The sequence below is a fragment of the Adiantum capillus-veneris genome, chromosome 15, assembly GCF_014529385.1.
Source record: "Adiantum capillus-veneris isolate H3 chromosome 15, ASM1452938v2, whole genome shotgun sequence".
NCBI classification, from domain to species: Eukaryota; Viridiplantae; Streptophyta; class Polypodiopsida; order Polypodiales; family Pteridaceae; genus Adiantum; species Adiantum capillus-veneris.
In genome coordinates, this window is record NC_140945.1 from 85693257 (window position 1) to 85718363 (window position 25107).

Sequence of the window (25107 nt, forward strand, 5' to 3'; positions counted from 1 at the left end):
TATCGACATTCCTAATGAGGATACACCATCAACCTCCACATTCGACGATAATGATCAAACAGATGAGTAAGAGGCATGAATGCCCCTAACCTTAGGGGAAGGGCTAATTACACCGGGTTAGCCGCACGGCCCTCTAGTCTGGCTTGAGAGTTTAAAGTTCTCGGTTTTCGAAACCAAGAACCGCATGAATCACCATTCGAGGAGCTGGAGGTAAAGAAAACCACAAAAAATAACACTTTTTCCTTATTACCACTACCGCCAAACCCTGAAGGGCGCATAAAAGAACTACCTTCTTTCCAGGGCTGGCCGTCGTTTTGTTTTTTAAGTCTCTCTCTCTTTCATTATTCTCCACAAACATCCCTCTCTCTCTTACCTCGCTCCCACACACACACCCTCTCCCCTCCCTCCCTCTCTTCTCTCTTGTTTTTTCCCACCGGCTGACCACCGCGCCCTAACAACAATAATATTCTCTCTCTCTCTCTCTTATTTCCCTCTTTCTCTCTCTTCCCCTCACTATTCTGTGTGTGTGTGTGTGTAGACCACAAGCCCGAAGGCTAGCAATAATACTCTCTCTCTCTCTCTCTCTCTCTCTCTCTCTCTCTCTCTCTCTCTCTCTCTCTCTCTCTCTCTATCATGAACCCTACCATTACCCCACCCCGTTGACACACAACCCCCCCCCCCCCCCCCCCTCTCTCGCTGATTGTTGGCCAAGCTAGGAGCCCCAAAAAAAACTCTCTCTCTCGCGCCCTCTGTCAACAAGCTCGAAGGCAGCCAGACACATTACAAAGCCACTCTCCCTCTCTCTTACTCCCCCACCCACTCCCCTCGCGAGCTCACCCCCCCTCTCTCTCTCTTTCTCTCTCCCTCTCCCGATTCAGGCCTGAAGGCAGCTCGATCCCATCTCTCTCTCTCTCTCTCTCTCTCTCTCTCTCTCTCTCTCTCTCTCTCTCTCTCTCTCTCTCTCTCTCTCTCTCTCTCTCTCTCTCTGTCTCTCTCGCAGGGCTGTGCAGACGCAGGCACCGCCACCCTCTCTCTCGCGTGCTCTTGTTCAGGCTCGAAGGTGCAGGTAAAATACTTCTCTCTCTCTCTCTCTCTCTCTCATAAAACACGCACCCATAAACACACACACACTCACACACACCCATTCACCCCCTCCCTCTCCCCGCACCGCGTTCCCTCCCTCTCTCACTCTCATTCTCTCTCTATTTCACCATCGCCAGTTCACGATAAAAAAACATATATAGTTTATATTGATAGCCGTTTTTTGTCTATCCAAATTGCCATAGTAAGCTACCTCACCCTACCAAAATCACCCAAACACTGTGGCTATCCCTACCATTTCACTGTACATAGGGGTGTGTGAGTTAGGGGACTTTCCTCATATTTTCTTAAAAACCCTCAATTAGCTAGTCACCGGGCTAGTTGAGCCAAAAAAGTAAATTTTTTTTATAAAAAAAAGGTATATTATGGCCTCTTTGTGTGTAAATATTTCATTGTATATAGGGTCTAAATATAAGGATTTTTCATAATTATTTTGGTATTTATTTAAATATATCTATGTAGGTGTGTGTTATTTATGTTATGTACATTGACTCACCATTACCACAAGTTTTCTGACCATTTTGCAAACTCTTTATTCCATAAAGAAATAATTTCATGCAAGCTTCTCTTATTTTTGGTGTAACTCCATCCCAACAAAAATCTAAAAAGACTAGTTTTATTTATGTGTATAATTTTTCACTATTATGATTTTTTCCTTCCTACATCTATTCTCTATTACTCTCATAAATTAGAACACCAAAAATATTCATCTTTTTATGGTAGACTTATAATGAGAGACATTTATTTTGACCCCTTTATATTTTTTCTACCTATATTATTTATATTTGACATGTACATATTTTTTTAGACCCCTCAATATTTGATTTTCTTAGTTGTACTATTCATTTATATCATGATCTCAACAATATCTTCAATCATAGGCCTACCAAATAAGGTCAAGGGTATGTGGCATGCATGTATGCACTATGGAGGGCTCACTCTTGGAGGCATTCAAAAGAATCATCCAAAGAAGGACCCCACAAGGACCTTGTGCATTGGGAAAAGACAGTCGGTTTTGCTGAATTTTTAAAGGTCACTTGCTCTCCAAATTTGAAAAGGTGATACAAAAAAAAGTTGTAGCTCGTGGGTTGAAATTTTTCCTCAAATTTGTTCATATTTGTTTGAGTTACGAACTGTGAGCTATGATTTTATTGGTGGACCCCAGTTTGCCCATGCCATGCAACCACACTCCCTCTTCCACTTTATCATTTTCCTCTTTCACACACACTTCTCCACTCATCATCTCCACCTATCTCACCACTCCTCTCTGCACCCTACTCACCTTCTTCTCAACCTTGAAGAATAGGAGAAACCATGGTGAACTCATGTCTTCTATACACACTTCCATTCAAAAATTGACCACCTAGTCTCATTTTTCCTCCTCCATATTACCCATATATGTCTATCAAGAAAACCACAAAATTCAGCCTCTTCTCTTGAAAGATAGAATCATGGTGATTGATTACTCATATTCAATTACCTTGGCTCCCACGGAACGTCAAGAGTGGAGGAAAAACATACCATCAAAGCTAGTGGACCGTCAACAAGTGTCAAAATTGACTCTACTCAAGACACTTGGAGCATCAACATTGTAAAAAATCCATATTTTCTTACCTATTAAGAGTTTTTTCTTCCTTATTTGTATCCTACATGGATACTCCCATTGTAAATATCCAATTCCATTTGTAAATCAATAAAAATACTAACTCTACTAATTTACTAACACTAACCTACTATGAAAAGTCCTATCACCTCCAGTTCTCTCCTCTCTCTTTTCTTCATCTATCCCCACCAACTTCTTGATAATTCCAAGCAAAAGAAATTAGATAAGTGCTGAAAATCTAACCCAACCATGGTTAGAGGAGTAACCCTAGCCCTCAAAATTGCTATAAAAGGAGGGTGTAGCTAGCACAAAAGGGGGAGCCATAAGCAAGAGCACTATGCTATAGCTTGAGAAGCCAAGCTCAACCTCTTGAGAAGGAGCTCTTGAGTGAAAGTTCATTGGCTTATGCATATGTATGTGTTGTATTAGGGGTGACTAGCAAGGGAGCTCTATGCCATTGTAAGAGAGAGTGATCATTCAATTGAGAGTAGGAAATCTATCATTTCACCTACTAGTGTACGCCCAACATTTGTTGAATCAAGGAGGGTGGATTTGGACTAAGCATGGATACTTTGGCTCTCTTCCAACATGAAGTCATGGACAACAATGATGTGTAAGTGTCTTGGTGTTTTATTTAAGTTCTTGATAGCTCGTCTGTGGGTGCTGTCATCAATTTAGCCATAAATCCCACATTCTATAAGAGGGCGACAGGGTGGAGAGGACTCCCCTGGCCTTAAGACAGTCATTGGGATGGCTTTTCTTGTGATGTGTTGTGGTGTTATCTACTCAAGCTATGTTCAACAAATACTAATCTCACTTTGATTAGTCATGACATATTTGTAAGAAGGTATTAATGCACCAAGCACTCCGTCCCCCTTCTCTCTTTCTTACAAATATGATTGTGTTCGCTTGATCACTGTCGATATATTTCAAAGCAGCCCGAGCATTCTCTCTCTCTCTCTCTCTCTCTCTCTCTCTCTCTCTCTCTCTGCGTCCTAGTTCACATCCAAAACTAGGTGGTGCCCCAAATTTGTGTAGGGTTAGGTTGCGGATTTGTGTGTGTATTTGTTTTTTTTTCCAACCCCAACCCAATTGAGCAGCACAGGAGCCTAGAAGGGTGCTTAGAGGCCACTCTTCTTGTTGCTCGCCCCGGACTGCCTCAAATTGGTGCCCCCACTAAGGACGGTTTGTGTATCTTTTTGTGTAGGTTCAACCTTTAGCATAGTCAAGTAGGTTGCATGAATCACGAGAATTTGTATGATCCTTTCATTCCCATTGCAAGGCAAAAGGTACACATAATTGTTGGTACCAAGTTGCAATTTCAACGTGTAATTTGTAGAATTTTAGGTCCCCTTAGGTTGGGAGAGATAAACGCATCAGTAAATCCCTTTATTTTGCCTCTCATTAGGTACGACCTTAGTTTGGATGTCTATATTTTTGTTTTGTTTTAAGCATTAGGTCATGCATAGACCATGGATAATGGCCAAGGAATAGAGGTTTTCCCCTTCCATTTCACTCCACACATTATAATAAACGTTACAATTAGTAGGAAGATCCACTTTCAAGAACATATGGTGTTCATGTTTGGTGCCCCCACGGAGGATGGCTTGTGTATCTTTTTGGGTAGGTTTTGTTGGGGTATAGGCGTCTGTGCCTTGCCCGACCACTCAGAGTCTGGGCGCCCACTGACTTGTATACCTTATATATAGCATAAGTGTATAGGGGACTGCTCACTCTTTGAGTCTCCCCACCCACATCGTGTGTGTGTCTCCTTCTCTCTCTCTCTCACTCTCCGTCTGTGGTGCTCTCGGATCCCCTTCAATTGGTATCAAAGCTATGGTGACCGCGGAGAGCACGACGGCTTTGAGAGGTTCGAGACGATAGCTCGCTCGCTCTCAGCGGTAGAGAGATTAAGAAAGCTTGGAAGCTTTGTGATAATGCAATGGGAGCTTGTGAGCTCAATTGAGAGTGATGTATGCTCTTGTGGAAGCTCAGAAAGGAGTGTGGAAGATTGTGTGTAAGTGAAAGTGTTGCCCTAAAAACTATGTGCGCAGCAGCTAACTTTTTGCAAATTCCTCACCGTTTTGCTGATATTCAGCTCAGACTGACTGTATACAGAAATTCCAGATTTTCTGTTGTCGCATTGTGTGCGAGTTTGATGCAGTTTTGGAAGCATGGGAGATGCTTGAAGTTGAGTGCATAAATTCTGAGCTGAAGATGCAATTGCAGCCTATGGTTTGAGGGTTTTTTGGTAGACTTGGGCAACGAAGTACGGAGGCGTTTACACACCACCGAAGCGGTCTCTTGAGAGATGCAGGTTTTTGGAGCACACAGGTGGAGCTTCTTTCACTGGTTTTCACAGGATACTTTGGCAGTGATTTTGTGCTTGGATTCATGATCCTTGTGGATGGTTTGCATACGGTTATGGCGCATGGTTGATGCCCATCATACATGCATTTTGGCGAGCACTTTCAAGTGCCGGTGAGCTCTCTTGAGAGCATTGTTTTCGCATTGAATAAGTTTCCGGATTGAAAATCTTTTGGCGCTTGCTTATGTGCGGTCACTCCGTTGATGTACGTTGAGTGTGGATTGCCATTGTATGTGAAAATGTGGAGCCATTTTGGCATTTCTACTCATTGGCATTGAGTAGTGTTATGGTTTATGGTAGAGATTGTACTTGAGTTTTTTGCTCAGTTTTCAGGGGAAATTCTGTCAAATTTTTCCCAAATTCTTGCCATAGTTTGTGATCGAGTGGTTACTCTCACTTTGACAGGTTTTGTCAGTTTGTACACAGTTTTGTGTTTTTGTATCCACTCTCGCAAGAGTGAGGAGTTGTGTATCTTTCTTTGCTTGAGACAGTGGTTTGCTCTCAGGTGGGAGAGTCTTGTGATCTCGAGCATTGTTTGCCATAGTTTTGTAGAGCTTATGCATTTATCTTGAGTGTAGTTTGATGCGCATTGATTGCTCATTGTATTGAGCTTGCAGGACAACGGTTATTTTGTGTTGATAGCCATTGTGCGTCAAAACTCTGGTGAAATTTTCCCAGGAGTTTTATGCGTATCATTTATGTGATCTAGGTAGAGATTGCAGGTTGCACTCAGCATTTGTGTGCGGTGTTCGCTGCAGGTGGGAGATTTGTGCGTATGTATTCATCGATACCGCACAGTGTGGGCTTGGTGATTAGCTCACAGATTGCAGTGTGATACTAGAGCATGCGAGGCTTGTATTGACATTGCGGGAGCTCCATTTTGGAGTGTGTCTCACAGGTTTTACATTGTGTTTCTGGCCATATTTGTAGACAGTTTCCAGGTGTTGTTGGTGAGGTGGTTTTTCTTTCTAGTTTGCTACATTGTGCTCATGGCAGAGACAGGTGATCGATCAGATTGTGACCTCTCACAGATGCGCATGTTTGATGGGTCAGACTTTGCGGCATGGAGAGAGTGTATGCTTGATGCATTGACACAGCGAGGGTTGCATCGAACATTGAGTGGTGATGTAGGTAGACCTTCAAACATGTCTGACGATTAGTGGCAAGAGCTAGAGGAGATGGCACTATCTACACTCTCTTTGCACCTTGTGGAATCTGTATATGCTCTTGTTATGTATGAGACTACTTCGAGAGCACTTTGGCGCAGATTACATGATATGTATGATAGATCTGAGTCATCACGGACTCGTGTGAGACATGTACATTCACGAGCACGCCGACAGGTGACATGTTGGTATTGTTGTCATTCTGGACACGTTAGACGGCGTTGTTTTTGTCGTATGTGACATCGTAGGAGACATGGCAGTCTCAGAGATGTATGTAGTGATGCCATGGACTCAGTTACTTTGACAGTTGAGGCAGATGTAGTGTCGGAGTATACTAGTGACGGGGATGTCACTTTTACCTCGAGCTATGCATGAGATGCTATACATGTGGATAGTGCACTCCCTTCGCAGTGGTTGCTAGACGCAGATGCTATGTTTCATGTCACTCCGCATCGTGCATGGTTTTGTAGCTATTCTAGCGGGATGCTTGGTAGTGTACGTTTGACTGCTAGATCGATGCATACGATAGTAGGTGCAGGAGATGTGAGACTGTCATTACCGAGTGGTGCATCTTACTTGTTACGACATTTGCGCTATGTACCAGATTTGATAGTGAGTTTGATCTCGATTGGTCAGCTTAAAGATTGTGGATGTCAGATTTCGCTACGAGAGTGAGATTTTGTGATGCATTTGGGTTCGCTAGTGATTGCGAGAGGTGCCAGGAGTGGTACAGGTTACCCATTGCATGTGGATCACGGGAGAGACGGTGTTAACTCTGTGATCATGCAGCCAGGTAGAGAGCGAGAGAGCACGCAAGTCTCTTTTGCTTGTGGGTTGCAGGATGCTTTGCATGGAGTGCAGAGCAGCGACCTTGTTGTGTAGGTTGCGTCTACGGATGCACAGGTAGAGCGAGACAGCTCTAGTGAGTTACAGTAGGATGAGTCATCACAGGTGATGACAGAGATGACTCACATGGATGCTGAGATGTCGGCTATTGTGGAGTCATTTCTTGATATGCTTATGCCACAGCTTGATGCAGATTCAGGACATATGGATACTCTTGGTACACATGTGATATGTGGTGGGCACGAGGAGTCACTCCAGCACTCGGAGTCAGAGTGCCATGGTCTCTATGATAGGGGACAGGATTGCCATGAGATGAGTTCTGAGTTGGAGGTGGCAGAGGTTGCCAAGGTTGCATCAACGTTTGGTGTCCTCATGTACAAGATTCTGATCTCGAGGACTGACATAGCAGCTGCAGTAGGAGCATTTGCAGTAGGGTTGATTAGTTGTTCGATGACTGATCTCAACATAGAGCATAGGGGAGGTTTGCAGGTACTGGAACGATACTTGCAGGAGTGTATGAGCTCTTGTAGACTACTTGCAGAGCTTGGAGCTAGCTCTGTGTGGCTTCCGCAGCGGGATGTTTGTCTATCAGTAGAGCCAGATGCACTAGCTCATCGAGAGTCAGTGGACATAGGTTGAGAGAATCTCTCACCTTCTATTAGTTATACACTAGTAGATCTTGCTTAAAGGCACATTGGCCTTTAAGTGGGAGGTTGTTGGGGTTAAGGCCTATGTGCCTTGATCGGTCGCCCAGGTCATGGGCGCCTGCCGACTGTTACCCTATACTTATATTGAGTATATTGTATAGGGGGAGCTGCCACTTCACTGTCTCCCCACCCATATCTGTGTGTCATGTGTCTCCTTCTCTCTCTCTCACTCTCCATCTGTGGTGCTCCCCGATCCCGCTCTGTAGAGCTAGCAGGGCCCGCTAGCATTGCATCGGCATTCGGTGGTCTCATGTATGAGATGCTGATCTTGAGACCGGATATCGCAGCTGCAGTGGGAGCATTTGCAGTTGGGGTTGTCAGTTGTTTGTTGACTGATGATGGCATAGTGCACGAGGGAGATATGCAGGTATTGCGTACATACTTGCAGTACGTGTGCGGTACGTCTGGTGGTGTATGGACTTACACGGGAGCAGGACAGCCGGATGCACATGATCAGAGCCAGCGAGTGGGCATTGATTGAGAGAGGTTTTCTCTCGCCTTTTGTAGTCTTTAGACTAGTTTCTCTTGCTTGAAGGCACAATCGCCTTTAAGTGGGAGGTTGTTGGGGTATAGGCGTCTGTGCCTTGCCCGACCGCCCAGAGTCTGGGCGCCCACTGACTTGTATACCTTATACATAGCATAAGTGTATAGGGGGCTGCTCACTCTTTGAGTCTCCTCACCCACATCGTGTGTGTGTCTCCTTCTCTCTCTCTCACTCTCCGTTTGTGGTGCTCCCGGATCCCCTTCAGGTTCAACCTTTAGTATAGTCAAGTTGGTTGCATGAATCACAAAAATTTGTATGATCATTTCATTCCCATTGCAAGGCAAAAGGTACACATAATTGTTATACGAAAGTGAAATTTCAATGTGTAGTTCGTAGAATTTTAGGTCCCCTTAGGTTGGCAAAGATAAACGCATCAGTAAATCCCTTTATTTTGCGTATCATTAGGTACGACCTTAGTTTGGACGTCTATATTTTTGTTTTATTTTAAGAATTAGGTCATGCATAGACCATGGATAATGGCCCATGAATAGAGGTTTTCCCCTTCCATTTCACTCCACGCATTAGAGTAAACAATGCAATTAGTAGAAAAATCCATTTTCAACAACGTATGGTGTTCATGTTTGGTGCCCAAAGAGTAGGAGAAATTCTCGCATCACCAAACCCTGTCATCCTACCTCTTATTGGTTATCATAGGTCATTTGATGTGAATATTTTTATTTTTGTTGTATAATAGATTGCAATTTTGAAAATATTATTGTGTAAATCTTTTAAAGAAAGAAAAAACAAAAACGTGCATCACTTTGAAATCAATTCAATGGAGAGCCAATGCCAAATGTCTGGATATCCTCTTTTCTTTGGAGAGCCTAGAGAGGATGTAGAATTATTTTTAGCGAATTTCAAGATGTCTTGCCGTATCAAGAGAACAATAACTGATCAAGAACGTGTAGAAAAGTTTGAGGTGGTCCTTAGGAAAGATGCTAGCACTTGGTTTGACTCTTTGCGTGAGGAAGTTAAGGGGAATTATGCAAAAGTTTTGAATCATTTCAAGAAATACTTCTTTGATCCCCAAAACACTCAAAAACTATGGCAAGACATTGTTTCTCATGAGCAAAAAGACTTAGATGACTACTACTTATACAAGCAAGAGTTTCTACGTCTTTGGGCTGTATGGGTGAGAAATGTTGCTAACCCTGGTGATGGTGCAGATTTCCTAAATAGGGAGAGGTTCATAGCTGGACTCTTTCCTGACCTTAAGGTAAAAGTCGAGGCGGGTGCACCTGCTACCTTTGATGCAGCAGAAACTAGGGCTGCTGAGAAATATAGGAAACTCAAGTTCTTAAGGGGGGAGGTTCCAATAGAAGGTCTTAGACCCAAAGGTAAGTCACAAGCATCAAAATCTAGGGATCTCCCTGAGGTAACGGCAAAAGTGATTGAGAAGTTAAATGAATCTCTAAGCAGCCTGTCAATTCACCTTGCACAAGCTGTAGGTCCAAAGGGAAAAGCAAAGAAGTCTGAAGAGCGATATTCACGACCTAGGAGAATCTTGCAATGTTGGAAATGCGGTGAGTCTCGACATGGGATGTATAATTGTCCTTGGCCCCGTGGGGAGCCAGGGAGACCTAACTTGAATTACCCAGTGATGAATGCAGGTGAAGGAACTGGTCAACAACCAAGGCTTCTACAAAGACCAAATGGACCAAGATCACCTCCACAAGGGGTAGAAGGAGTTCCACCTTTGGCAGATCCAAATGTGCATGTGATAGAGGTGACAAATTCAAATGAGGTTGACATGGAAGCAAATGGCATTAAGCGTGGCCGAGGAAAAGGTAAATATAAAGAAGGTGTCACATCACAGAGTGACCATGGACAAGGCAAGAAGGCGAAGGAGACCAAGGAAGCTAAGAGGACTAGACGTCGTATCAATATCCAAGACAACCCTCTTGGACATGGTATGGCTCCATACAACCTGTTGGAAGACATGCGAGGTAAGGGTCCTGATATCTCATGGCCTCAGTTTCTTGCATTATGCCCACAAGTTAGGAGGGATTTAACAAAGGCAGTTAGCACTAGGAGAAAGGTAAAAGAGAGTGTGCCTATTATAAAAATTACACATGATGAAATGAATGACGATATTACACCTGTGCTAGATTGTTACATCAAAGGAAGATTGGTTAGGAAAGGTCTTGTGGATGGGAGTGCACAAATTTGCATCATGAACGAGGGACTCATGCAAAGACTAGGCATGCACATCCATGAGACACCTGAAATTAAAGTCAAGATGGCAAACAATAGCAAGGCTAGGTGCGCAGGCATTTGAAAAAATGTTTTTGTGGAGGCCTTTGGCATTAAGAAGGCAGTATTTCTATGTCATGTCTACCAAAGGAAATGGTTACCCATTTATTCTAGGAAGACCATGGCTAATGAAAATGCAAGCTTTGCAGGATTGGGAGAGTGGAAAGCTAATTTGCAGGAATGACAATCATAAGAAGGTTTTCTTTGACATGAAGGAGAAACGCCAAGAGGAGCTCCATGAAGAATCATCACAAAGTGAGACGGAGGAAGGCTGGACAGATAGCACTTCAGAAGAAGAAAGTAGCGGCAACATTACTAAAGAGGAGTCTTTCATCAAAGTCATGGGGGTAGGGTTTAAGACAAACAACCAAGAGACCTCTTGCCTAGGTTTGGAAGAGGTAGGTACTCAAGAGAACCAAAATGTGCAAGATGAAGGAATGTTGGAAGGTATGTTGTCTACAACACTTACAAAGGATGAAAGAGAGGAGTTCAAAGGTGTGTTAAAGAAATTTCCTAGGCTTTTTGCTAAAGACTACACTGATGTGCCTGGAGTAGATATTGTTCAACACAAAATTGAGTTGAAGCTAGAGGCCACACCTAAGGCTCAAAAGCTACGAAGACTAGGAATCATCAAGGAGCAGGCTTTACTCAAGGAGGTAAGAAAGCTTCTAGCAGCAGGTTTCATTTATCGAGTGGAGAATTCAGAGTAGGTCTCTCCCGTTGTTGTCACTCTTAAGAAAAACGGCAAGTGGAGGGTGTGTGTGGATTACCGTCCACTCAATGAGGCAACAAAAAGAGATCACTTTCCCCTCCCATTTCAGGATGAGATACTAAATGAGTTAGCTGGTCATGAGAAGTACACTATGTGTGATGGCTACTCGGGTTACTTTCAAATAGGTATCGCATTGGAAGATTATTTGAAAACAGCCTTCATCACTCCTTGGGGTTGTTATGCTTTTAGAGTCATGCCATTTGGCTTGATCAATGCTCCTGCAACTTTCCAACGCTTCATGAACATGGTGTTTCCAGCATTCTTTGGAAAGTCCATTAGGGTTTTTATTGATGATTTTTACATTTATAGCTCAAAATCATTGCATCTACAAAGGGAAGAAGAAGGTTTAAAGAAGATATGGGACATGGGAGGTCAACTCAACCCCGACAAGTGTCATATAGGTGAGGATGAAGTGATCTTTCTTGGTCACAAGGTTTCCTATAAAGGCATTGAGGTGGATCCTTCAAAGGCAAAGGCTCTTATTGAGCTCCCATCACCCAAGAATCTCAAAGAGGTCATCTCATTCATTCAAAAGGTGAAGTATATGTCACACTTTATTCACTTAGCTTCGAAGTTGCTTCATCCTTTGCAAAAGTTGACACAACAAGTATTTGCATGGTCTGATGAGCTTGAAGAGTACTTTTGTAACATTAAAGTCATTTTGTCAGAGCTACCAACACTCATGCCTCCTTGTTGGGAGTACACATTCTTTGTTAGCTGTAGTGTTGGAAGGGAAAAAATTGGTACTGTGTTGCTACAACAAGATCCCCACAGTACTAGGATGCGACCCATCTACTTTGCTAGTAGGGTCATGAATGCCTTGGATAGAGGCTACACAAAAGTACAACTCATGTTTGCGGTGAGAAAGTTTAGATCCTACCTGCTACCAAAACCTTTTGTAATTCTCAGTGCATAAAATTTGTTCTCTTGGGTGTCATCTCAAATGAATCTTAGTACTAGGATCTCAAAGTGGACTATGGAGTTGCAAGAGTTCCAATACTCTTTCAAGGTAGAAGATAGTGTGCGTGCACAATTGGCAGGGATCCTTACTTATAGGGTACATGAGAAGGAGATTAAGGTGCCTGAAATAAAAACCCTACCATTGCCACCACCTAAAAATATTCCTAATGCTTTTACCTTGTTCTTTGATGGAGCTTTTTGACGAGTCACAGGAAAAGCAGGGGGAGGGATAGTGTTGCTCAACTCAAGTGGAGAGGTGGTCATGAAAGAGAAGGTCAATCTACTAGGTTCAACTAGCAACAATGAAGCACAATACGACACACTACTTCATGGTTTAAAGATATGCATTGGCCAAGGTATACAACATCTCATGGTAAAAGAGGATGCACGTCTCATTGTGAAACAAATTTTAGACATTTGGGCATGCAAGAATGAAAGCCTAAGGACAAAAGTTCATGCCATTCGTAGATTGTTTAATCAGTTTGAAGAAGTGCAACTATATCATATTCCTAGGAAACAAAATGAAGATGCCGATTTACTTCCACAACAAGCAGTTACATGTGTTGAGAAAGAAATGCAGGTCATCATGGTGGCAGAAACTGTCAAGCAACCAAGATACCTGGGATTGGAGTCATTGACTTCCATTATTGGCTACATTTTGGAGGGTGAGTTTCCACAAGACTTCACAAAGGCTCAGAAGAGGAAACTCATGAAGAAGGCAAGCGCGTATCTCTTCCTAGAAGGATCCATCTATCAAAGAGGGAAGAATCAAGTGTGCAAAAGAGTACCAACTATCGAGGAAATTCCAGCTATTCCAAAAGGTTTGCATGAAGAGGCATGTGGTGGTCATTTTGCCCAAAAGTTAAATGTGAAGAAGATTTTTCTTGCGGGGTATGTTTGGCCAAGTCTGCATGTGGATGTCCAACATTGGTGTAAAACTTTTCACAATTGTCAGGAAAATGGGAATAGAAGATTGGTTTATGGTCCAAGGAAAATGGTACTTGCAAATGGACCCTTTGAAAAGTGGGCATTGATGCTATGGGTCCTCTGCGTAGGGCAAAAAAAGGTAAACTATACATTCTAGTGGCTGTAGACTATATGACTAGGTGAGTGGAAGCACAAAGTGTCGCAAAGGTAAATGAGAGGACAGTGAGGAAATTCATCTACACTCACATTTGTTGTAGATTTGGCACACCTTTGGAGATTTTTTCTGATAATGGTCCAGGGTTTAGAAAGGGCTTGCTCACAGAAGTCTGTGAAGAACTTCACATTCTACGTCGTCACAGTACACCCTACTATCCCCAGTCAAATGGTTTGGTAGAAAAAACTAATGGTGTCATTGCAGGCATCATTAGAAAGACGGTGAAAAACAAGACAAAGCTATCAGATGACTTCTTGTATGGTGCCTTGTGGGCATATCGAACCACATATAGGGAATCCACAGAGTTCACACTGTTTCACTTGGTCTATGGTCAAGAGTCTTTACAACCAATTGAGCTCAACATTCCAACAATGCGACTTCATGGAAAAGAAGCACAAGATGATCAAGAAGCATGGATGGATCTAATTCTTACCTTAGCTAAGCTTGAGTGGAAAAGAGAAGCAGCATACAAGTGCTACAAGAGGAAAGTTACATAGGCGAAGGAGAAGCTTGACAAGAAACTAAAGGACAAAGGCATCAATGAAGGAGATCTTGTGCTAAGGTATGACAATCGACTCGATGTCAAATTTGAAACTAGATGGCAGGGGCCATACATAGTTAAGAAGACTTTCAATTCAAGTTATTATCAACTTATTGACTTGAATGGGAAAGAGCACTCTAGGAAGGTAAATGGTTATCGCTTGAAGCCCTATTCGAGTCACCTTCTACCAAAGGATCTACCAAACATCTATCAAATGGCAACTATCTCATGTCAGTATTGTTCCATGAAGCATGAGTGTAACTCGAGCCAAAATTCCAAGGGGCCAAACAATGAAGATCTCGTCAAGGACTCTGAAGCACTCTCTTTGGAAAAGATGCTCTATGATGGTATATGAATATACCATCATCCAGGGGAAGGGCTAATGATAGCCGTTTTTTGGCTATCCAAATTTTCATAGTTAGCTACCTCACCCTACCAAAATCACCCAAACACTATGGCTATCCCTGCCATTTCACTGTACATAGGCATGTGTGAGTTAGGGGACTTTCCTCATATTTTCTTAAAAACCCTCAATTAGGTAGTCACCGGGCTAGTTGAGCCAAAAAAGTAAAAATAATAATTCAAAAAAAGGTATATTATGGCCTCTTTGTGTGCAAATATTTCATTGTATATAGGGCCTAAATATAAGGATTTTTCATAATTATTTTGGTATTTATTTAAATATTTCTACCTAGTTCTGTGTTATTTATGCTATGTACATTGACTCACATTACCACAATTTTTCTGACCATTTTGCATACTCTTTATTCCATAAAGAAATAATTTCATGCAAGCTTCTCTTATTTTTGGTGTAAGTCCATCCCAACAAAAATCTTAAAAAACTAGTTTTATTTATGTGTATATTTTTTCACTATTGTAATTTTTTCCTTCCTACGTCTATTCTCTATTACTCTCATAAATTAGAACACCAAAAATATTCATCTTTTTATGGTAGCCTTATAATGAGAGAGATTAATTTTGACCCCTTTATATTTTTTCCACCTATATTATTTATATTTGATATGTACATATTTTTTTATACCCCTCAATAATTGATTTTCTTATTTGTACTATTTATTTATATCATGATCTCAACAATATCTTCAATCATAGACCTACCAAATAAGGTCAACGGTATGTGGCATGCATGTATGCACTATGGAGGGCTCACTCTTGGAGGCATTGAAAAGAATCATCCAAAGAAGGACCCCACAAGGACTGTGTAGTGGGAAAAGACAATCGGTTTTGCTGAATTTTTAAAGGTCACTTGCTCTCCGAATTGATAAAGGTGATACAAACAAAAGTTGTAGCTCGTGGGCTGAACTTTTGCCTTAAATTTGTTCATATTTTTTTGAGATACAAGCTGTGAGCTATGATTTTATTGGTGGACCCCAGTTTGCCCATGCCATGCAGCCACACTCCCTCTTCCACTTTATCATTTTCCTCTTTCACACACACTTATCCACTCATCATCCCCACCTCTGTCACCACTCCTCTCTGCACCCTACTCACCTTCTTCTCAAACCTGAAGAATAAGAGAAACCATGGTGAACTCATGTCTTCTACACACACTTCCATTCAAAAATTGACCACCTAGTCTCATTTTTCCTCCTCTATATTACCCATATCTATAAAAAAAACCACAAAATTCAGTCTCTTCTCTTGAAATGCAACATCATGGTGATTGATTACTCATATTCAATTACGTTGGCTCCCAAGGAAGGTCAAGAGTGGAGAAAAAACATACTATCAAAGCTAGTGGACCGTCAACAAGCGTGAAAATTGACACTACTCAAGACACTTGGAGCATCAACATTGTAAGAAATATGTATTTTCTTACCTATTAAGAGTTTTTTCTTCCTTATTTGTATCCTACATGGATACTCCCATTGTAAATATCCAATTCCATTTGTAAATCAATAAAAATACTAACTCTACTAATTTACTAACACTAACCTATTATGAAAAGTCCTATCATCTCCACTTCTCTCCTCTCTCTTTTCTTCATCTATCCCCACAAACTTCTAAATAATTCCAAGCAAAAGAAATTAGATAAGTGCTGAAAATCTAACCCAACCATGGTTAGAGGAGTAACCCTAGCCCTCAAAATTGCTATAAAAGGAGGGTGTAGCTAGCACAAAAGGGGGAGCCATAAGCAAGAGAACTATGCTATAGCTTGAGAAGCCAAGCTCAACCTCTTCAGAAGGAGCTCTTGAGTGGAAGCTCATTCGCTTATGCATATGCATGTGTTGTATTAGGGGTGATTAGCAAGGGAGCTCTATTCCATTGTAAGAGGGAGTGATCATTCAATTGAGTGTAGGAAATCTATCATTTCACCTACTAGTGTAAGCCCAACATTTGCTAAATCAAGGAGGGTGGATTTGGACTAAGCATAGATACTTTGTCTCTCTTCCAACGTGAAGTCATGGACAACAATGATGTGTAAGTATCTTGGTGTTTTATTTAAGTTCTTGATAGCTCGTCTCTGGGTGCTGTCATCAATTTAGCCATAAATCCCACATACTATAATAGGGCGACAGGGTGGAGAGGACTCCCCTGGCCTTAAGACAATTATTGGGGTGGATCTTCTTCTGATGTGTTGTGGTGTAATTTACTCAAGCTATGTTGAACAAATACTGTGTAATCTCACTTTGATTGGTCGTGAGATTTGTAAGAAGGTATTAATGCAACAAGCACCCTCTCCCTCTTCTCTCTTTCTTACATATATAATTGTGTTTGCTTGATCACTGCCGATACATTCCAAAGCAACCCTCTCTCTCTCTCTCTCTCTCTCTCTCTCTCTCTCTCTCTCTCTCTCTCTCTCTCTCTCTCTCTCTTTATGCGTCCTAGTTCACATCCAAAACTAGGTGGTGCCCAAAATTTGTGTAGGGTTAGGTTACGGGTTCGTGTGTGTGTTTGTTGTTTTTTCCAACCCCAACCCAATTGACCAGCACGGGAGCCTAGAAGGGTGCTTAGAGGCCACTCTTCTTGTTGCCCGCCCCGGACCACCTCAATATATATATATATATATATATATATATATATATATATATATATATATATATATATATATATAAGTAATTACTTTCTTTCCCCCCTCTCTCTTGTTCCCACGCACACTCATTCACACCCACACACACCCGCTCGACACGGCACACACAACTCAAGCCATACACACACACATTTGACACGCATTTATGCACTCGAGTATAGACACCCATACAAATAGTACACACACTTACAACACTTTTGATAAAAACACTCTCGCACACACAATTACATACATCCACAAGCACACACGCCTATGCGCACGCACATATATAAACACATACACGCGCACACATATACGCACACACCAAAAAATAAAAAAGAGAATAATCAACATCGACGCCAAAGAGAACAAAGACGGCCAGATCACGCGCCGCCAACACCAAAATAAGGAGTGGCGTTGAAGGCGTGCCCCAGTTGGCACCGAGAAGGAGTAACACGTAGCATCTTGACTTCCTGCAGCAACTACCAATTCTGGCAGTCTTAAACCTCACACCGACCACGCGAACCATCAACAAAACCCTTGTAAATTCCCTGAAATCCACTCCTCCCTAATAACCTAGCCAGTGGTGAATGGATTGTAAAAAAAACTCTCCCCATCCCACTCTTTCCTTTATCTCTATCTCTACCTTCTCTCTCTCTCTCTCTATCTCTCTCACTAGAGAGACATCTAGACCTTCTACAACAACCAGTGGATATTAGCAAGGACCATTGGGTAAGGACCAAATCTCAAGCCTATATAAAGAGGCCTCCGCTAAGCACAAAGTGGGAGACACAAATGAAGGAGGAACGCACTAGCTCCATGCACTCTACATTTTAAGCACCACTAAGCATATAATGCACCCCAAGCTAGAGAGTTCATGGCATCATGTTGAGTTGCAAGCTTGGGCATTTTAGCATTGGATACGTCACCATTTTCCCCAGTATCCACCACACCATGGTTGAATTACTAGTCACGACCACTCCATGCACACAAGGCACTCACCATTTCCTCGCAAGGCAACATGAGCACACTAGGATTGAATGCATCCAGACCATGCTACCTCGGTCCGCTCTTGATGTTGGTGATTGACTTAGTCGGTGCGTGCATCGTCTCGATCTTTTCCCTCAACTAACCTTCCCACTATCTCCAACTCCACCATGCACCATATGGCGCTTGCATTCCATCATGCATCCCTAGTGCCAAGAGTCAGGTTTGTAACCGTCAAGACCACCATTTGTAAGTATCATCATCGCCAATAAACGGGTGCAATGTTGTCTTGATCTTTGGGGTCCATTCTCTGTTCTCCTTACTTTTGTTTTCCCATATTCGCGTGATGTTCCGTCTCTTGTATATCAACCTGTTTGTGCTCCATCACGTGCAACCTCTCCAATCACTCAATATGCTCCATTCCGACCTTGTCACATACCTCCCTTGTACACACACTCCTGACTGTTGACTAGGAATTTTCTACATGTGGATGTTTGCTGTACTGTATCACCATTTTATTTTGGTTACCTAGAGGGCATTTCACTTTTTCTACCCTAGGTCATGTATGTATGCGTCCTAGACGCACTTATGCTAGGTGGTGCCCCTCTCTACCTATAGGATTACTCCTACCTTGAGATGATGCTTGGGGATGTTTAGGCTATGTGTGGTGTAGAGGCCACCCCATATGGCATGTCATTTCCGTCCATCACCATATTTTGTGTTTCGTGTATGTCCCTACTATTGTCAAGCGTGCAAGTTGTAGGTGTGTATTTAACATCAACAATCGTGCCCTAATGACATCAACCAATGTTTACAAATGGACTTGCTAAGTAGAGTAGTCAATAGTTCATGCATTCATGGTAGGTTGGAAGATTATTTTTGCCAAGGTGGCATAGGTCATATGAATCAAGACCATAGTGATGGGCATTTTTCATATCCAATTATAAGTTGATAGGGAGAATTAACTCGTGATGATGAAAGAAAACAAATTCTCTCACGCACGCCTGCGCACACACACACACACACACACACACACACACACACACAGTTTATAAATGTGTTTTAGACATTGAAGCTGTCTTATGAGATACAATTTTGAACATGTGTATGTCCTTTGGGTATAGAGAAGTAAGGACCTCTCTCCATGTGCATGTGGGAATGCTTACACCCACAAGAAGTATCTCTATTCTATATACTATATGAAAGAGGCAGACCTTGCATTCACGTGGATACAAATGCTTGTAGCCACAATGGATGCAACAAGCAGGCCCTCCCTTCCCCCTTGCCAACTAGCCAAGGAGAGCCCTCTCTTTCCCCTTTCTAGCGTGGTATTGAGACGACGTGCTCTCTCTCTCTCTCTTTCTCTCTCTCTCTCTCTCTCTCTCTCTCTCTCCCTCTCTCTTTCTCTCTCTCTCTCTCTCTGTGTGCTTCACAATGCCCTTGACCTACGAATGAGCATTCTCTCTCTCCTCTCAACTTTTCTGTGTAGAACCCCCGAGCTACACGCATGTGCATTCCCCTAGCCACATGTCAAATTTCCTTGCTCCAATGAGTGAATCTTGCAACCTAGTGATCACGTAGGTGACATAATGACACACACACACACACTTGGTCACTTTACTTTACATGGGCTGCTACTTGTGTAGTAATCACCTTGAATAAGTAACCCGCGTGATAGACTCTAGCTATTGGAGCTAATAGATGTACTGAGTTACATTGTTTACTTTAACTTGTTGGATGTTTGCATGGGTTCATAAATATTCATCATCCACATGCAATGGGAACATATCGGTATAAAACAAACCTTAGGGTGGGGTTTACTGAGTTACATTGTTTACTTTAACTTGTTGGATGTTTGCATGGGTTCATAAATATTCATCATCCACATGCAATGGGAACATATCGGTATAAAACAAACCTTAGGGCGGGCGCGCGCACACTCACACCCACACACGTGCGCACACATACACACACACAAATATCACATGATGCTTTATCTTATAGAACAACTTTAACACATGGCTACTGCGGTTTAGCTTTCTTGCTTATATATTTGTATGGATTAAGCGTAATACTCATATGTGGTCTAAACGGTTCTCTAAGCTTGAGTAGTGTTACTTTTTTGGTGATGGGACTCCCCTTTAGCATTCCTACTTTGTGAACTCATTGGTTAATTCCCTCTAGTTTTTGGTGATGTCATGGCCACTGAGTGCTTGTAACATTTAATGGCCTAGTAACTTGTGTGTAGCGGAAAATAGCATGAACATAGTGAGCATTTCATTAGAATAGATTCTTAATGAGATTAACAAGATTGCCTTGGTGGAGAAACCAGCAAAAAGAATAACACCTAGTTAGATAGCATGAAGAATACTTCAAAAGAGAGAGAAATTAAGCAATTGACAACAATTGAGGACCGATTTCGCATGGAGCCGCCCCCCCCTCCAAAAGGCTTTGTATTATGGTTTCTCCCATCAAGAGAGACATTTTACAATACAATTTCTTGTGTTCCTTCAATACTAGAGAGAGCGGATTTTTTGAGATGGGGCTCAACTCAAGGCTCCCACCAGACAACCACTCCGTGAGACCCTACACACGCATATTTCTTAGGGGCACCACCCTCTTTTATGGAGAAAGAAGGAAACCAAAACAAACCATATACAACACACACACACACACACACACACACACACTCACACCTTCCTTATGTGCTTCAACACAAAATGCCCTTCAACCATTCAACACACACTCCTTAAGCAATCCCTTTGAACACTGCACAAACTCACATGCAAAGATTGACCTTCACCATATTAGTGCTCATATACTTCTAAGAAAATCAAGCACAAAACCTCAAAATTCAAAACACCATAATGCACAAATACTTGACAACTCCTTTCCTTTCCCAAAAGAAGAGACTACTTACACACATAAGGCGGCATGCATAGAGAGCTCTTCTCTATCTATGCAGCCCCAAGACTTACTTACACACAACATAAGGAGAGAAGCCAAGCAAATAGACACCATGGTGCACAAAAAACTTTCTCAACAAACAAGCAACCCAATGAGCAAAAAAAATATGAGAAGCTGCCAAGATATGCTTACCAATTTTACATGCATTTAGAGCAAAAGTGTGACGACGACGCCCCAATTGCAACAATTTGTTGATCAAACCATGAGATATATCATTGAACTTGATATCCTTGCTCTCATATAGAATCTACAATCCTTATTTAGGGATGAGTATGGTAAGAGAAATGTTTGCAAGAGAATGGTAGCAATAGCATATTGATGCTCTCTCTATGGTGCCGCTTACGATAGCAAGCTTAGGAAATGGATAGGGAGACAAGAGGAGAGAGAGATTAGGGCTTCCCTAACCTTAGAGGAGCTTATTTGCAGCAATGTAGTAGGTGTGTGTATTTTTGTGCTTGCCAAAGGGCCTTTTTATAGCTGTACAAGACCTTGGGTTAGGTTAAACTTGACTAGGGTAGGTAATTAACCATAGTTAGGCTCCCTTTTGACCATTACTTCAATTATGAAAATAAGGGACTTATTTTTTCATTAAAAATAGCCTTTTAAGTCGTGGAGGCTCCATAAGGTTTGATAATGTATGTGGGGCCCACCATGATGTCCCTCCAGTGGCTCCTGCAGAGTGTCCCCATCCTGTTTGTTGTGTCTCTGGAAGCATCTTGAGCCGACCCCTCCACATGCAAGTGGTTTTTAACTCCCCATTGGTATTTTAGAATTTTGGAGAAGTCAAGAAAACTTTTCACCTTTGTGGTTTACCTGATTGTAACTTTGACGTGCAATAACAGTGTCCGCAACACCTTGTTTTCACCATAACTTTCAGCCTGTAACTCAGAATTGGGTGCTGTAAAAGGCAAAGTTGACCTTCTCAAAGTGTTTAAGCTGATTTTGGAGTGTTCCTCAAGTATACCCACGAGATAAGGCATTCAAGATGCATCCAAAACACCTTTTGAACCAAGTCTAGCTTGACAATTAGAGGATTTAGTGATTTCAAGCCCTAGTCTATTCATGGCTCTTTCCGTGATCACACACATTTGTGCTCCACCATCAACATACACATTGGATACCTTCATTCCCCTTACATAAGAATCTACAATAGGTTCCACATCTTGTTGTGGCTTTGAAGTCAATGCCTTTACTGTCACCTTTTCTTTCTTTCTTGGGAGTCTTGTGCTTACAAGTTTGGACCAGTGCTTTCTCACCTTGGGTGATAGATGTAGGAGTTGAGGCCAAGAAATATTGGTCTTTTGAGTTTGAAAATCTTCTAAGATGTTGTAGGGTTCCATATTCTTTCCTAATGGAAAATCGTTGATGCCGATCTCCCTTCGCCTTGACCTCTGCTTCTTGCCTCCTTCCTCCTTCTTTGACTTTTTCTTCCTCTCCTTCCTTGCAGGTTCTGACTCTTCATTCCTTGTGTCTTCATCCTTGTTGTGTGCTCTTGTGCGCTTTTCTGCTGGCATAACATCAAAATGTATAGGGCTCACCTCTATCTCCTCTTCCAGCTTTATGACGTTTACTCCTCTCTCTTCCTCCACTGGTGGGACAGGAGGGATGTTTTCCATTGGAGGTGGTGGTGGTCGACGAAGAATTTGCGAGGCTTGAGCATGCTCTTGCTACACCATAAGCGGAGGGGGTCTAGGAGGGTATATGTCCCCTGGAAGCCTTCGAGGGTGAGGGCAATTATACATGCCATGACCAACTTCGTTGCAATTCCAACATCTCAACTCTTGTGCTTGACGTCGTTGATTGTGATTCCCTTCTCTTGGTTGTCGTTGTTGGGGTAGGCCCTACACTAGATTCAAGGTGAGACTCTCTAGTTGTTGAGTTAATCTTTGCAAGATCTCTTGTTGTGATCCTTTCCCTATTTATGAAATTTGGGCAAGAGAGCCCCTAACTTTTGCTCCCATGCTTGGTGAAGAATCCCTCTCAATGACTTCATTTAGGTCCCTTGTTCTATGTGCTTGAAAATTTAACTTCTTGAATTTGACCATGGCCACCTCACGTGCTTCCTCAAATGTTGATGGGAATTTTAACTCTACCTTGGTCTTCAAAATTGGATACAAGCCAGCCATGAACCTATCTTTCTTTAGAAATTTTGGTGCACCACCTTGGTTTTGTAAGGTAGCCTCCCATCTATCCCATAGGTTAAGGAAAACGGCCTCATAAGATGGGTAGTCTTCAAGGAATACCTGTTTATGTTGAAGTAGACACTTCCAAAGACCCTCTGCAGTATCTCCTTGCCCAAATTTGGCAAGAAAAATTGCACGTAGCCTCTCCCAATTGGTTTTGTTTTGAGGTTGCAAGGCCTCGTACCATGCCTTAGCCTCCTCTTTGGGAACGAGTGGAAAAGCACGCAGCTTTACCTCTTCTTGATCTCTCCCAGAGATGAGGTGTGCCATCTCCAAATTATCCAGAAATTCTTGTGCATCCTCACCATTTTAGAATGAAAGATAGGAAAAGTGCTTGACATTTTTACAATACAAGGAGGCTTGTGTACCACAAAGTTTTGACTACGATGAGTGATCACATCAAAATGAAAATATATACATCAAGTGTTAGTTCATAATTTATCATAGGCAAAATAAAAGGGTTGATTGAGGCATTAATTTCATTAAGGCGAGTGGGTCCAAAAATTCTCCTAATGGTTGCTTGAAATCTAAATTTTGTAGCAATTATGATGTGCACAGATTGACAAGCTATGGGTGTAAAAGGAGAAGCAGCTCTAGGTTGGTTCGTGTGACAATGTGTTCTCCGTTTCCTTTCTCTTGAAGAAAGTTTCCTTTGAGTGGATCGCTATCTAAGCGCCTCTTGTCCCTGCCTCAAAACAAAATAAAAACATGGACATCAAATGAATCATCATAATTAATGAATGGAAGAATGATGGGATTTGGAGATGCCAAGATTTCACCAAGTCTTTCTGCTCCAAACATAAAAACAATGCGTTGTTGGTCAAAAAAATTGCGATCTACACAAATGTTAATTATGATGCGTTGTGAAAAATGAAAAGCATATGGTGCAACTCTATTGTTCATGAGGAGAATAGAAGAAAATTAGCAAAGTTCCTCCGTGGGGGCACCACTTTTATGAGAGCGGATTTTGTGAGATGGGGCTCAACTCAAGGCTCCCACCAGACAACCACTCCGTGAGACCCTACACACGCATATTTCTTAGGGGCACTACCCTCTTTTATGGAGAAAGAAGGAAACCAAAACAAACCATATACAACACACACACACACACACTCACACCTTCCTTATGTGCTTTAACACAAAATGCCCTTCAACCATTCAACACACACTCCTTAAGAAATCCCTTTGAACACTGCACAAACTCACATGCAAAGATTGACCTTCACCATATTAGTGCTCATATACTTCTAAGAAAAGCAAGCACAAAACCTCAAAATTCAAAACACCATAATGCAAAAATACTTGACAACTCCTTTCCTTTCCCAAAAGAAGAGACTACTTACACACATAAGGCGGCATGCATAGAGAGCTCTTCTCCATCTATGCAGCCCCAAGACTTACTTACACACAACATAAGGAGAGAAGCCAAGCAAATAGAAACCATGGTGCACAAAAAACTTTCTCAACAAACAAGCAACCCAATGAGCACAAAATATGAGAAGCTGCCAAGATATGCTTACCAATTTTACATGCATTTAGAGCAAAAGTGTGACGACGACGCCCCAATTGCAACAATTTGTTGATCAAACCATGAGATATATCATTGAACTTGATATCCTTGCTCTCATATAGAATCTACAATCCTTATTTAGGGATGAGTATGGTAAGAGAAATGTTTGCAAGAGAATGGTAGCAATAGCATATTGATGCTCTCTCTATGGTGCCGCTTACGATAGCAAGCTTAGGAAATGGATAGGGAGACAAGAGGAGAGAGAGATTAGGGCTTCCCTAACCTTAGAGAAGCTTATTTGCAGCAATGTAGTAGGTGTGTGTATTTTTGTGCTTGCCAAAGGGCCTTTTTATAGCTGTACAAGACCTTGGGTTAGGTTAAACTTGACTAGGGTAGGTAATTAACCATAGTTAGGCTCCCTTTTGAC